The 14,723-nt window shown below is 47.4% G+C and overlaps 1 protein-coding gene across 3 annotated transcripts in view; it reads right to left on the reverse strand.

Moving 5' to 3' along the window:
• CTDSPL2 (CTD small phosphatase like 2) overlaps window positions 1-14,723 on the reverse strand; it is a 408,424-nt gene that overhangs the window by 323,064 nt on the left and 70,637 nt on the right. The gene's annotated exons all lie outside the window — the stretch shown is intronic.

Consider the following 14,723-nt stretch of genomic DNA (forward strand, 5'->3'; position numbering starts at 1 on the left):
TCCTGGCCTCCGGAACAGTAGGTTGGCAACACAGGAACCGAACAAGACTAACGTCTGAGACTTCTCCTTGCAACATTGTTTCTGTGGCACCTGTCAGCAATATGCACCATTTCCACAGCTGTGCATCCTCTGGGTTGGCAAGACTTTAGCTGCAGCAAGAAGGAATCTCCATTGGAGGGAAAGTCACTCTCCTGCATCCGCAGGCACCTAGGGCACCAACGTCCGGCTGGTGGGATCTTCTGTCCTCCGGGTCTGTGAAAATTCTCCAACACAGATGGTGGTTCTGAGGGATCCCCTAGGTTCTCTCTGCCTTCTGTTCAACGTGTGAGACGATGAGCCCTTGCTCTTCCATCAGGACAGAATCCCTGTGCACTGCAACTGTTGCAGCAAACAAGGCTTGCCGACTCTTGCTCCAAGACATCTGCAGGCTCCAAGTAACCCCCTGGCCCCCAGCGCACTGTGGTTCCAGCGATATGGGACTCCTCTTCAGGTGTGCTGACTGGGCCTGACTGCTTCTTACTGTACCTGCCAGTAGGCTGCTTGTGGGGGCTCCAATTGCTTCTGCCGGCTCTCCTATCTTATGAGGATCAGCCCAGACTCCCCTCCACGGGTCGAGTCCCCAGGCCCTTGCTGTTCCTCCACAGCTCTGCAAAGTTTCCACAGGCTTCTCTTGCATTTCCTTGTGCTTGGTGGTGGCCTTTCTGACCACTAACCTGTCTGCAATCCGGTGACCATCAAGAGACAGCTCATAGGTGATTTCAGGGACTCCTCTGCAGCTCCTGGACCCCCAACCACCCCCTCCCCCTCCCTCCCCCCCAGGTTGATTTCAACCATCACCGTCGACCTGGACCTTCAGCCACAGAAGGGTGGGCACTGGCTTCTGTCCCACCTGGACTGGACTCTGTCCCCTTCTTTTGCAGATCTTTGCCCAGAATCCACCCTTGGGTTCCACTGGTCCCGTCCTACTTCGGCAATTTCCAACCAAGACATCCCCATGTTAGCCTATGGGATTACCAAGTAACTTACCTCTTTGCCTCTGGAAACTGGGGACCTTCTAGATACTTACTTCTGGGGTTCCACTCTCTCCCAGCGATTGTCTAACTAAACCACACACTCTGGTGGGAGACACCCATTCACATTCCATTTTTTTAGTATATGGTTGCTCTCCCTTTTAGGGCCCTTGATAACGTATGCTATTCCTAATTACTTACTTGTGTGTATTTGCTGTGTTCATACTTCCAGAGGGAAGTATACCTATGGTAGTCTAGTTTGGTGTGCCTATAACTAAGTACCTTTATTTTTGCAACACTGTGTGGTACCTTTCATGTGTTGTGACTACTGTGCCTTCTAGATAAGTCTTGGCTGCTCAACACAGCTACCACAGAGAGCCATGGCTGTCTAGACACCAACACTCACTGATAGGTGTTTGCTTGGACCCATTATAAAGTGCAACACCATTGGTGTCCACCACACTGGGCCAGCCTCCTATATTGATGGTGCAGCAGTGGGATAAGACACTTGCAATTGCTTTACCACTTTGTCCCCAGTGATGTTCCACAGGAAAGGTCACTACTAGCCATGGGGATACATTACACTGTAGTAGGGATTTCTAGGCTTTTCGTTTAGGTAAGTTGGGGGTCTAGCATAGGCCTCCCTCTAAAACTTTAGGAAGTACAGAACCTTAGAGTAGGTAGGTGCACTCACGCTACTCTAGGTACCATGCATTCAGTAGAGGACACATCCCAGGCCTCAGAATCTCAGTATGAGGGCCTCACCTTTTAGGGACTGGGGGAGTTATGTCCCTCTAGGAAACTGACGACAGTGAGAAATCCCAACAAAAAACTCTACTCCTGGGATTGCTAAGTCAATACAACCTCCAAAACTCAGAAAGCCAGGTCGTTCAGGAAGTGGAGACTGACCTTCCAGTGTTAAACAGGATAGACTTAGACCCTACTGGGGAGGGTCAGGAAGATTTTGGGGAACAGCATAGCCCTATTGGGATCACTCATGGCAGTGAAAAGGGGGACATCCAAGTAGGCCCACTTTTCTCCTGGAAGGGGGGGGGGGGGGGGGGGGGGGGATCAAAAGGGTCCCCAGGAGGAGGGATAATTCCTCATCAGTCCACATTCAAGTCTCAGCAGCTTCTGATGAGACTTACCACATTAGCTCAGGGGGAGAAGGGGTCCCCAAATAGGGAATTCAGTAGACAGACTAGAAGAGGCCAGACTGAAGCTGCAGCAGCATCAGTTAGCCCTAGATAGGGAGACCTTAGCAGTGGAGAGGGAGAGAGAATTTGGGGTTGACACCCCAGGGTGGCATCAACAACAGCTATAGAGAGACCAGGGTCAGGGAGGACTCCTACGACTCCAGGAATCTTAGCAAAATAGTCCTATCTTACAAGGCTGGAGACAACATCCACTAGTGGATTACTGCTTTGGAGAGGGCCTGTAAAGTTCAGAAGGTCGCTCAAAGGCAGTGGGCAGTCATATTGTAGCGTTCCTTTGCTGACAAGGGGAGGAACAAACTCCTGTTAGGGAGAAAGATGCAGACAATTATCAAGTGCTTAAGGATGCTCTCACTGATGGGTTTGGGTTGACCACAGGAATAAGCGGATTAGCTTAGGGAGACACAGAAGGAGTCCTCCAAGACTGGGTAGATTTTGTTGACAGCTCTGTCCAGGTGCTGGAAGGCTGGTTGCATGGCACTACTGTGCATGACTATCACGGCTGGTATAATCTTATGAGGGAGCACATTCTTAACTATTGCTATTCTGACAAACTGCATCAGTATCTGGTGTACTCAGATCTGACCTCTGCCCAAGCACCGGGAAAGATGGCAGAGAAATGGGTTCCCACCAGAATGGGTGTAAAAAAAATTTAAAAAATAAAAGAATTTAAAAATTACAAAAACAACTCGCACTGGAAGTGACCGGAAGAAGAAAGATTCTCCCAAGAATCAGGAGAAAGATGGGGACAAATCTAAAAGTAAAAAGGAGTCTTCATCATGCCCACAAAACTCTCCTGGGAGTGGGACTCAATCGTCTTCTTCCTCATCCCACCATAGGAAACCTTGGTGCAATATCTGTAGATAAAAAGGCTGTAGGGCAGGTGACAAACTGTTCTAAAAATAGCACCAAGCCTAACTGCTACCACCACCCCTTCTACCGCTAATGCCCCTAGCAATAGCACTGGTGGTAGTAGTCAGTCCAAGGGTGTAGTCTGGATCCCCCTTGGGGTCTGCAGTGGGCTCTGGGTTAGTCAGGGAGACCACAGGCAGTTTTGGTCTCGGAGGGTGGCACCGACGTTGCCACCCTAGCTGTTGGTTCCCTTAATATGGTTAAGTACAGGCAGCATCTGCTTTTGAATGATATTGAGGCTGAGGCCTACAGTGACACAGGTGCCACTGTCACAATGGTGGCTGAAAAACTGGTGTCCCATGAACACCACACCACCACCTTGGACACATACCAAGTCACTGACGCTCACAACGCCACATCAAGTTGTCTGATGCTACAAAACCCAAAACAGCATTCTCAACACCTAGTGGGCACAATAACGTCAGTGATGTCCTTTGGTTTGAAGAATGCCCCTAAAACATTTCAAAGGTTGGTGAATAAAGTTCCAAGGCCTGGAAAGCTTCGTTTCAGCATACATAGATGATATAGCTGTCTTTAGCTCCATCTGGGAGGATCACCAGGTCCATCTTGGAAGTGTACTGGGGGCCTTAGAAAAGACAGGCCCCACTATCAAGGCATCCAAAGGACAGATCGGGCAGGACAAAGTGATTTATTTGGGCCACCTCACAGGGGGAGGCCAAATTCAGTCACTACAGTGCAAAATCCAAACCATAATTGATTGGGTGGTCTCTACTGTTCAAACTCAAGTCAGAGCCTTCAAAGTCCTTACTGGCTATTACAGAAGGTTCATAAAAGGGTATGGCTCTATTGTAGCCCCTTTAAATTACCTCATATCCAAAAGGATGCCCAAGAAAATCTTATGGACAGCTAGCTGCCAAAAAGCCTTTGATGTCTTATAACAGGCCATGTGCCATTCTCAAAGCCCTTAATACTCAAAGCAATTCATTGTCCAGACAGATGCTTTAGAGGTAGGGATAGGGGCAGTACTTTCCCAACTTAATCAAGAGGGCCAGGATCAACCTGTTTTTTTAGGTAGGTTGACTCCCAGAGAAAGTGCTGATCAGCCATTGAAAGGGAGGCCTTTGCTGTGGTCTGGGCCTCAAAGAAGCTGAGGTCATACCTGTTTGGCACTCACTTCCTTGTTCAAACCGACCTCAAGTCACACATATGTGATCACTCCAATGCAGATGGATTCTCCAGCTCTTTACACTGACAAAGACTCAACGGGGCAAGAACAGTCTTGTGCTTCGTTTTTGGGAGTTTTATTTGGGGGGAGGGGGGTACCACTTTCTGCCATGATGACCCCCACTTCTTGCCTGTGTCAGTGTGTTTAGACTGTTTTCACTGGCATCCTAATAACCAGGACCCCAGTGATTGTGCTCTCTCCAAATGAATTTGCTTTAGCACTTGTTACACCCCACAATTGGCAAACTGGTGTACCCATGTAAGTCCCTAGTATACTGCACTTAGGTACCCAGTGGTACCCCATGGGCTGCAGCATGCATTATGCACCCATGCAAACTGTCTGCAGGCCTGCCATTTGCAGCCTGCGTGAAAAGGTGCATGCAACCTTTCCCTACAGGTCACTATAAATCACCCCTATGGTAGACCCTTTCAGCTCAAAGGGCAGGATGCAGGTCCCTGCGTGTGTGGGCACTCCTACATGAGCCGAGATGCCCCTACGAACTACAGTTCCAATTCCCTGACTTCGTAAGTGCAGAGAAGCCATTTTAGCTATGCACTAGCCACTGGTCACTACCTTGTGGCCAGCTACATAATGTTAACTCCGAACCTGGGCATGTTTCAAACATGTCTGAATAAAACACCAATACTGATTCCGCTATTGGTTGCATGTTTCAATGCACTCTGGGGATTCCTAAGGGGAACCCCAAGTTCTGCTCCTATCAGTCTTCCAGGGTCTGCGGGCAGCCTGCGCGGCTGCAGCCCACAGACACAACTCTGCCCTCCTGCTGCTTGATGAGTTCAAGCAGGGGACAGCAGGACAAAGGATTTCCTGTAGGAGAGGGGTGCAACATCCCCTCCTTTGAAAATAGGTGTTGCAGGGCTGGGGAAGGGTAGCCTCCCGACACCACCAGTTTGCTTTGAAGGGCACATTTGGTGCTCTACTTGCATAACCTGGCTTGCAGCAGTCCAGGGGCCACGGGTCCCTGCTCTGGCATAAAAACACAAAGGAAAGAGGAGTGCCCAGAGCTCATTCAGCTGGCCACTTGGTTCTGCCATCTTCGAAACAAGATTTGCAGAGGCCTCTGGGAGCATCTTACTGGGTAGGGCAGGTACCTGACGTCAGACACTCTTACTGATAGGTGGTCATTCAAGAGTGACCAAACATCCTTTTTGGGATGTTCACGGACTCCCTTGAGGTGGGTCATCAGATTTGTAGTGCAAGATTCCATCAGGACTCCTCTACAAAGATCTCTTCTGCCCTCCAGAACTGCTGCTGAGCAACACAGTAACCAAACAAGACTGCAACACCGGAGAAGATTTCTCCTTGCAATATTGTTTCAGCAGCTCCTGTCAGCAATCTGCAACATTTCCACGTCTGTGCGTCCTCCGGGGTCAGCAAGACTTCAGCTGCCGCAAGAAGGAATTTCCCTTGGAGTGAAGGTGTCACTCTTCTGCATCCGCAGCCACCTAAGAATGAGGTCCTGCTGGAAGAATCTTCGGTCCTCCAGATCTGAGAAGATTCTCCAATACAGGTGGTGGTGGTACTGATGGATCCCCTGGGTCTGTTACTCCCCCTCCCCCCCCCCCAACCACCACTGGTCCGCCCCCTCCCCCCTCTCCTCCACCACCACACACTGGGCCAGCTTCCTACACCCATGGGGCACCAGTAACAACTAAATACATCGCCAAGACTGGCTCTATGGGTGATGCTTGGGGTGGCATAGTTTACAATTTTTGGGGAGCCAAGGCTGAAGCCTTTAAGGGGGCAGAACCCTAAGACAACAAATCAGAGGTGCCAAATCAAGAGTCTCTCAAAGGATGCAGGAGCCCCTTTTGAGCTGTGAAGATGTCCAACATAGCCTGACAGAATGCCTTGATGTGCACAGGGTCAGGAGAATGAGTCAGAAATCCCAGCTGAGTCTTCTCCAGTACTATAAGTGTGTAAGGATGAGATTGTCGTCAGGAAACGGCAGTGTAGCTCCAAATGGTGCCAAGATAGTTTGCTCAAAGAGGAAAAGTATATTTCTCCCTCCTATGGCACTGTATTGTTTTTCTTGTGGTAGAAGATTTTGGATATAATTCCCTCAAAGGAGACATCTCAATAGGTGTATGTTTCAGCATGCCCTTCCAGGCCTTGGCCAAAAATAACTTGGCCTTACACTCCGATGGCTTTTGGGTATATCTGGAGATATGAATTGCTGGTCACTCTGACATGGTCGGATCAAAGGCACCACATGGAGATGTCGCTTATAGCATTGTTGGAACTCCGAAGTCATCGGAGGAGAGATGTTACCTACTAGCTGAGTAAGGGGGAAAATATTTGGTCAATAAAAGAGCAGAGAACCTGCTCTGGACTACATTGATAGAGTGGAAAAACAGAAACAGACATCATTGCACAGGCTGGTGCCTATACCAGTGTCAACATGGCTGGTGGGTGCAGTCTTGGTTGTAGCCCCATGGCACCACCAGCCGGTCCTGGAAAGGTACTGATGTGGGAATACTGTTAAGAAAAAGCATCTAAATGAAAATGTATCAATCGGAAAAGGTCTCTTCTACCCAACAGTTGTTTATAAAAAAGGCAAATATCTTATTAAATTTAAAAACAATATGTTCTTTAAGTTTCCAAAGACGGGCATTTTCTGCCATCACTAATGGCACTCAAATGTGCTTTAACAGAAGCAAAATGAAGGACCGATTTAGCTCTGGTGTAGCATCTCTAGACAGATTATGCAGTTCTTAATGAAGTCAAAGGCCCTTAACACTGATGACACAAACATGCTTCTCCATCCAACACTTTTTCCTCATAAAGGACAATACTTTTCAACCCTTGATAATGCTGCAGATCAGCAGGGTCAATTATACTAAAAGTTGCTCACCCAAACGCATCAGGAGCCAACCGTTCGAGGCACTGTTAAATCAGGGAGTTTTGCCTGGACTTTAACCAGGGGAAACTGAAGAGTAACTCACTAAAGGTAGTATCAATCTATCCATTAAAGGGAGCCTTGACCAACCCTTTTGAGGGACTGTTACATTAGAAAAGGAATGATGTATAGTGTCCATCCAGCCTCCTTAACCTGTGATACTATTGTTATTCACAGGATACAAGCATAACCTTCCTCTCCAGGTTTTGCCTTGTTTGTCTAAATGTGATCCTGTGTAACAAATTATATGAAAAAACAAGCTAGGTGCCTAGCTTCGTCAAACTAAACATTCTCCAAAAATGCAATGTTTAATAATTAAGATTTACACCATCCATTTTTTAAATGTTTGTAAGAGTCGAGCACGCAAAGCGCTCTGTCCCTGTTGTAATCTCTCTGTGGGCTCTTTACCACGCCCATCAATTTGGTTGGTTCGTGGACTTGCCTTTTAAAATTCGCTTGATTTCATTAGTGAAAGGCATGCATACGTCATGCCTTTTCCGTTGTTTTGCCTTCCTTGAGCACACCGGCCTGCTACTGAAAACATACGAGGCTCCATGTTTTCTATACGGTTTCTGGACTACTTTTTCTCTTTATTTTGTAGGCAGCGCACTCTTGCTGGGCAGTAGTCTAGCACTTTGCATCACATCCACCCTGTTACATGGATATTTGCACTTTTGCCGGTTACATGGATAATTGCACTTTTGTCGCTATGTTTCACTGCTAACTAACTTCTGGTTTCCTTTTGTCTTATTCAAGGTCATGGCGGCCGTTGGCTCACTTATGTGAAACTGTTTTACTTTTCATTTTCAGTTTGTGTGGCAAGAAAAGTCCGGTTAGGAGTTTACAACTTTAATAGCTTTAACCTGAGCAAACATGAGACCCATTTCATTAAAAATGCTTGTTTTTCTTTTGCTAGTTCTGCATGTTTAGTGGTGCATCAATATCTAATTTAATTATAAAAAGTACCGTTGATAAAATAATTTTTAAGTCATCATGTAGCACAGCAAATTACAGCATGCCTACAATCTACATCAGATATGCAAGATTATTTTCTTTTTATTTTGTTTTCTGTATTTTATAAATATCCATACATTTCCTTTGAAAAACAGGAAAATTTGTTTTGTTCCACTTGCTCCGCTTCTGAGATACTTTTACTGTGGAGGGAATTATCACACCATGTTTTACCCAGAGGGCTCTACACTAAGTTAGCCATATGTACCTTCCAGATCCACATTGACCATATACACAACCAGGAATTTTGCAGAAGGTGGTTTCAAATATTTAATGCTTGTAGCCCGCCATTATGAGAAAAATCTAACATGACATAATCCAGAACCCAGACTCCTCAGTTCATTTAATGTGCATGACAAGGATTACCTTGTTCAATATTGTCACTAGCCGTTTAAAAACTAGTATATTGATATGCACAACAATGTTAGGTTGTAATGACATTTGTTTCCGTGTTACTAAACATATTGCTTTTCTTGCTTAGGTAACATCAGCAAATGTCTATATCATGAACAGAACATGTCTTTGCAGTGGTTTACAGTAAGTGTTCTTCCATTCATATATTTTATGGATTCCTTAGACATGACGAAGCTCATTCGTGTGCTTTTTTATAAAGGAGAACTATCCATTATCTCAGTATATATGCATTTAGAAGACGCGCCAAGTAATAAGAGCACATCATATGTTTGCATCAATTAAAATTGCTTATTTTGATATGTACAAAATACTCCGTTATCTCACAAACATTTGATCATTTCCATTGACGAGAGCCTTTAGCAAGGTCGACAAACTGAATACATATGAAATCCAATGTATGTAATTACAGATTTCTTCTAATCTTGACATCAACAAAGTCCTCAAGACAGTGCTATTAGACGTTTTCAGCCTCTTGATGGCTGTATACACATCTCTTATGCAAGCAAAACCTCATTCACAAAGATATCTCCAATCTGCTTCCGTCTCATTTTCCCACTAATCAGAAATTCGTCTTTAATACCCTTTCCACCACTTCTACTACCTTAATACGATTTCACATTGCAGGATAATTTCCATTTAAACTCATTATAAAGAGGGATAGTAGAAGATCTGATGATCAATTCACTGAGTGGTATTAACTCTCTCTCTAATTAGGGTGTGGCTAGGCACCAGCCAAGATGACCGAATAGAGAGCTACCTCCGTCACCGCTAGACTAAATCCCCAACCATCTGTACAAGTATACACTCCTGAATGCTGCTTTGACAGTGTGTAAACTTGCCTGCATCTATCCAGGAGCCGGTTGAGAAGTTGCCAGTCATCATAATCCTTCCCATGGCTGCCAGGAGGTGGCAGGGCTCTGGTCGCTTTCTCCCATCTCTCCTGCAGTACCCTGTCTGGGTACATGGTTGGAGAGCAGCTAGGCCACAGAGTAAGGGGGCACCGCCAACAAAACTTCCCCACTGCTGGGATCAGTGAGCCCAAGTAATACCAAGCACTGCAGACCTTCCCCTTGTTTGATTTCACAGGGTCCAGTGGCGAAGAGAGCCTTAGCTTATGCGATCCAGCCCGCAATAGCAGACAAGCCTCACCAGGTGTCTTTGGACTAACCCTTGTAGAGGAGCCAAGTGACTGCAGTTTCATTTGGGTGGGGAGATCCATCCAGCAAACTGCTTTAACCAGACCTGTATTCTGTGGCGACAGCAGGGAGTTCCAGGGGCCCAAGGCTTGCTTCACCCAGCATCTACTGCCTAGCAGGGAGCCCTGCCGGGTGCCCAGGGCATTCTAGTCCTGTAGCTTCAGGAGCACCTGGATACTGAGCATTTGGGCGTGAGCACAAACACCCCAGAGGTCCTGATCATATGACAAGGCATTGCGAGTGCTCCTGTGCTGGACGGGGCGGGTGAACTGGTCCCGGGGGCTAGCAGCACAGCCTGAGAGGTGAGACTGTAAGAAGACCGAGCCATCCAACGAGCTGGGACCCACCAAGATGTCGACTCTTGGGATATGGTGAGCAATAAGGGGTTACCACCTATGCAGACTAATACAATGGACAAGTACACTGTGGCTTAGATGACTGTTGGAGTCATGATGGTGAAAGACATGGTTAATGATCGAAGAGCAGAGCTGTGCCAACTGGAGCACCCTTGATGGGGCCTATCCAAGACCTCAAGGGCTCACTCGAACCTAAAGTGGACTGAGTGACCGTCTATGTCGCAATCCTCTGGGCAGACATTAAAAAAATAAAAAAATAAAACACAAACATGGAGGTCACTGCAGCCGAGTCACATATCAATCACCTGCAGTTGATACCCAATAACTTTGAAAATCAGGTACAACTCCTTACTAAGCAACATGCTCTTGTCGCTGCCAAACTCAAGGGCCAGGAGGGGGACAGAGAGGAGAAAATAATAGCAGGGTGGTGGGAGTCCCCGAAGGGCCAATGTAGGAAAATGGTCCTTGCTGCAGGTGCAGTTTTGAAAACACCTCAATTTGTTTTTTCCTGGACTTCACCCTTCAAGTGCAACAACAAATGTGCAGTTTCAATGAGGTCAAAAAAGTGCTTTGACAGCAGGAACTTAAGAACATGATGTTATACCCGGAGCACCGGAAAGAAATAGCAGAAGGTATATCTAAGCATTTCACCTCTCCCGAGAAGGCCTGGAAATGGTTGGACAGGTGGCACACCCCGGGGCGAAGAAACGAGCAGGAGCACTGGTGGAGACACAGCAGAGGCAGACACTTTGCTGGCAATGCTTGTACTTCAGAGGTATGGATCAGTTCAGTGCGAAAGGGAGTGAAGTTAAACTTTTTCTGTTTTTGGGTCATAGGCTGGTCAAAGCGGCACTGGCCAACCCACTAGATTTTTAAGTTTTTATATGGGCGACAGGCACTATGCAAGTTAAGGAGATGGGTAGTTCTAAGCCCACACAGCAGGGTAGAAGGAAGGGGGATGTGTGTCTTCTGGAAACGAGCTTCTGAAGTTTGCATTTGCTTTTAACGCAGCTCAGACACGATGCAGCTGATTAGGGGTAAACAAAGTCACAAGACAATGGGGTGGAGGACGACAGCAACACTTTGGGTGGGCATGTAGATCACACTTGATACACGCCTCACTAGACAGAAGCACCAAATTTACAGACCATAAAAATATTGACATGGAACCTCAATGGGTTGGGTAGTAAGATCAAGCGCATCGTAGTCCTTCAGTATCCGAGTAGGCATGCCCCTGACCTAGCCCTCTTGCAGGAAACGTACCTGAAAGGCGACTGATAAAAGGCCCTGGACAGATATGGGTACTCCCTGATGGTGCATGTAGGCTACACCACGAAATAAATAAATACCCTTTATACCAGCCTGCACTTGGTGCGATCCACTGGGTAGGTTTGTGGGGGTGTCAGGAAGATGGGAAGGCTGAACATCTGTTCCATATTGGCCCACCAAAGCTACAAGCACAAACACTTGCCAATATTGGGACCCTACTTTTAGCGATGCCAACTTGGATCCTTATAACAGGGGGAAGACCTGAACTCAGTGGCAGATCCTATGATGGATAGACAGTCAAGAGCACAAACCCAGGGAGAATCAGTTGCTGCAAGGCCTTCATAGAGATGATGGGCCTGGTGGATCTCTGGTTTGACACAACCCTGGATGTGAGAATATATCAACTTCTCAGCAGCGCACAGTAGCTATTCCCGCCTAGACTCTGTACTCACCCATCAGGCCCATGTGGGGAAATTCAGGGACACAATCCACGCAGGATCTCAGATCACTCTCCGGAGGGAGTGACACTGCATGGCCCAGTTAGGACGCCATTCCCCCCCCCCCCCCCCAATTCTCCCTCACCCCCAGGATTAACCCCTGGCACCTGAAGCACAGGTCAAGGACAAATTGAGAGAGAGGGCCGGCTAATATTTCCAAGAAAACTAAGGCACGGTTTCTTTCACATGCTTTCTCAAGGATTGGTTTTAAAACAGTTATCTGAGGTCATGCACAAGATCTAATTTTGGGGGGGGGGGGGGGGAGAAATTGTGCACAGACGGCAGTGCAAGGCGCTCTAGCATGACGCTGACTCAGTGTAGTCACGACTTAGTGGATGGGGCGATGGACTCTCGTCTCCAACACCAGCATCTTAATCAGTATGAATTGAGGATGTTGGTGGAACATCATGCCCGTGCTTACGCACTAGCAACATAGCGCAGAGTGTACGACACAGGGAGCAAGGCCTATAAACCCCTTGCATGGCTCAGTAAGAGAGATCGGGGCAAAGTTTAGTCAGGGAGACAGCAGACAAAGATGGGTTTATCCAAGTGACCAATGACGCTATTGCAAAAGCTTTTGCTGCATACTATGAATGAATGTAAGCTTCTGCATCCCAAAGGTCTGAGGAGGAATGCAGTGACCTCCTGAAGGACATAACTCTTCCAAAGCTTTCAGACGAGAACAGGAATACTCTAGACAGGTATCTGACCGTTGAGCACTGGCATTGCGAGACCTTCAAACAGCCAAAGCGCCAAGACCAAATGGTAGAGCTTTATAAATGTATGACAAAGTGGCGGAGCACATGCTAGCCATGCTCCAACCTGGAGGAAGGGTGTCCGCCTGTGGACCAGAGGGCCACAACCATCATTGTGATTCCAAAAAAGGGCCAGCCACCAATGGAATGCAGCTCTTACAGGCCCTCTCTCTCTACTAAACCTGGAGGTCAAAGTGCTAGCGAAGGCCTGCATCCAGGCTGTGATCAGTAATCACTAAAATAATTCACCTGGACCAGTCAGCCTCCTGTGCTGCATATTCGCACACGTCTACATTTGAGATGCCTCCATGGGGTGCTGCACAGGACTAAAGCACCAACATCTGATCAATCTGTAATCCTCACCCCGGATGCCAAAATGGCAAACAACAGTGTCAAGTGGAATGATATATTCACAGCCCTCGATCAATTGGGCTTCGGCCCAAAGATTTACAGCTAGGTACAACTTCTCTACCGAGACTCGATGGCACAAACCTGAGTCAATGCCACATTATCCAGGGCCTTTACCCAAAGAGGGGAATGCGACAGGGGTGTATTCTCTTCCCCCATGTTGTTTGCCCTGGCACTTGAGCCGCTGGTGGCCTAAGTCCATCAGGACCACCTAATAAGCGGTGCGAGTACTACGGAGACAAGGGAGGAACATATTTCCGTTTATGTTGATGGCATTGCTTTAGGTCAGTAAACCACTTGTCCACAGATCGGATACTGCAGGTCTTCCGAATCTTCGGGGAAACACTCCAGGTAACAAATCAACTGGGGCAAGTTCCTGATATTTCCACTTGCTGGAGACGCTCCAAGACCACCTTTAAGCTGGACCACACCAATAGTACAGGACGGTTTTGTATACCTGGGCATCTACGTTACCGGAGATCTGGAAGAAAAGGATGGCATTACCACACCTGTTATACCTTCTCCAAAATACTCCCTACAAGGTACCCCTGGTCGTTTTTAAGAACTTTGACCATGAGATGAGGTTGTTACTACGGGACAGAGGGAGTAGCTCTCACACTACAGTACAGTAGGAGGTGTTTGGTAGGGATTTGGAATTGGGGGTGTTGGCTGCCCCAGCATTCTCAGGTACTATTAGGCTGCACAATTAGTGACTGTCAATGGTGGATGACAGCTAAGAGCCAGTTATGGAACAGTGACCTCCTGTTGGACTTTGGGCCCTTGGTGGGTTCACAAATTGGGCTCTGACAGGTATCGAATATTTGGGTAATGTGTGAAGAGAGCAGGTGATGGTGATATTGGAGATCCTGCAAGAAGATTATGAGTTAGCAGAGGCCAAACACTATAGATATTTGCAACTAGGGCATGCCCTTCAATGCCATAGCCTGTTGGGAGACCAACTGCCAGATGCAGCACCACCGGAGGACCACCTCCTTTTGGCCCCGCTGAAGAGCAGAGCTGCCTCCATTATATAGACCAAAAATGAACAATGTCCTAGACCCACTGACCGTCCTGGGGGAGTGATAGGCTTGAGGATGATGACTGGACAGATGCTATCCAGAGCTCAAGAGAGGTAGCAAAACAACCCGCTTCAGCTTGATCCACCTACAGATACTGCACAGAACATGGGTACGTTTGCGCAAGATTGGTTGGGGGGGGGGGGGGGGGGGGGGGGGGGTCGCTGCTTTGCCCGAGAGGTTGTGGACTAGAAGGAACTTTCTTTCATATACTATAGATGTGCCCGTCTATATAGCTCTCAGGGGCAAATGTGTTTCAGATAAGGACTAGAATGCTCTGGCAGACAGTCTGCCCTTGATGTCAAGCTGCTCCTTTGAAATGGTCCAGGAGAAGAGAACTGGCCAAGATGTCAAAGGATCTGGCTGACAACGGCCGCAATTTTGGCTAAGTGCAACAGAGCATGTGTCTTGGGTGCAGTGTCCCCTCCCCAACTGGAAGAATGTAAATTCAATCTAGACAGGTGTCAAAGAACAGAACGTGTAGCTTATCATCAGGGTA

This window comes from Pleurodeles waltl, chromosome 3_1 (assembly GCF_031143425.1).
Source record: "Pleurodeles waltl isolate 20211129_DDA chromosome 3_1, aPleWal1.hap1.20221129, whole genome shotgun sequence".
NCBI lineage: Eukaryota > Metazoa > Chordata > Amphibia > Caudata > Salamandridae > Pleurodeles > Pleurodeles waltl.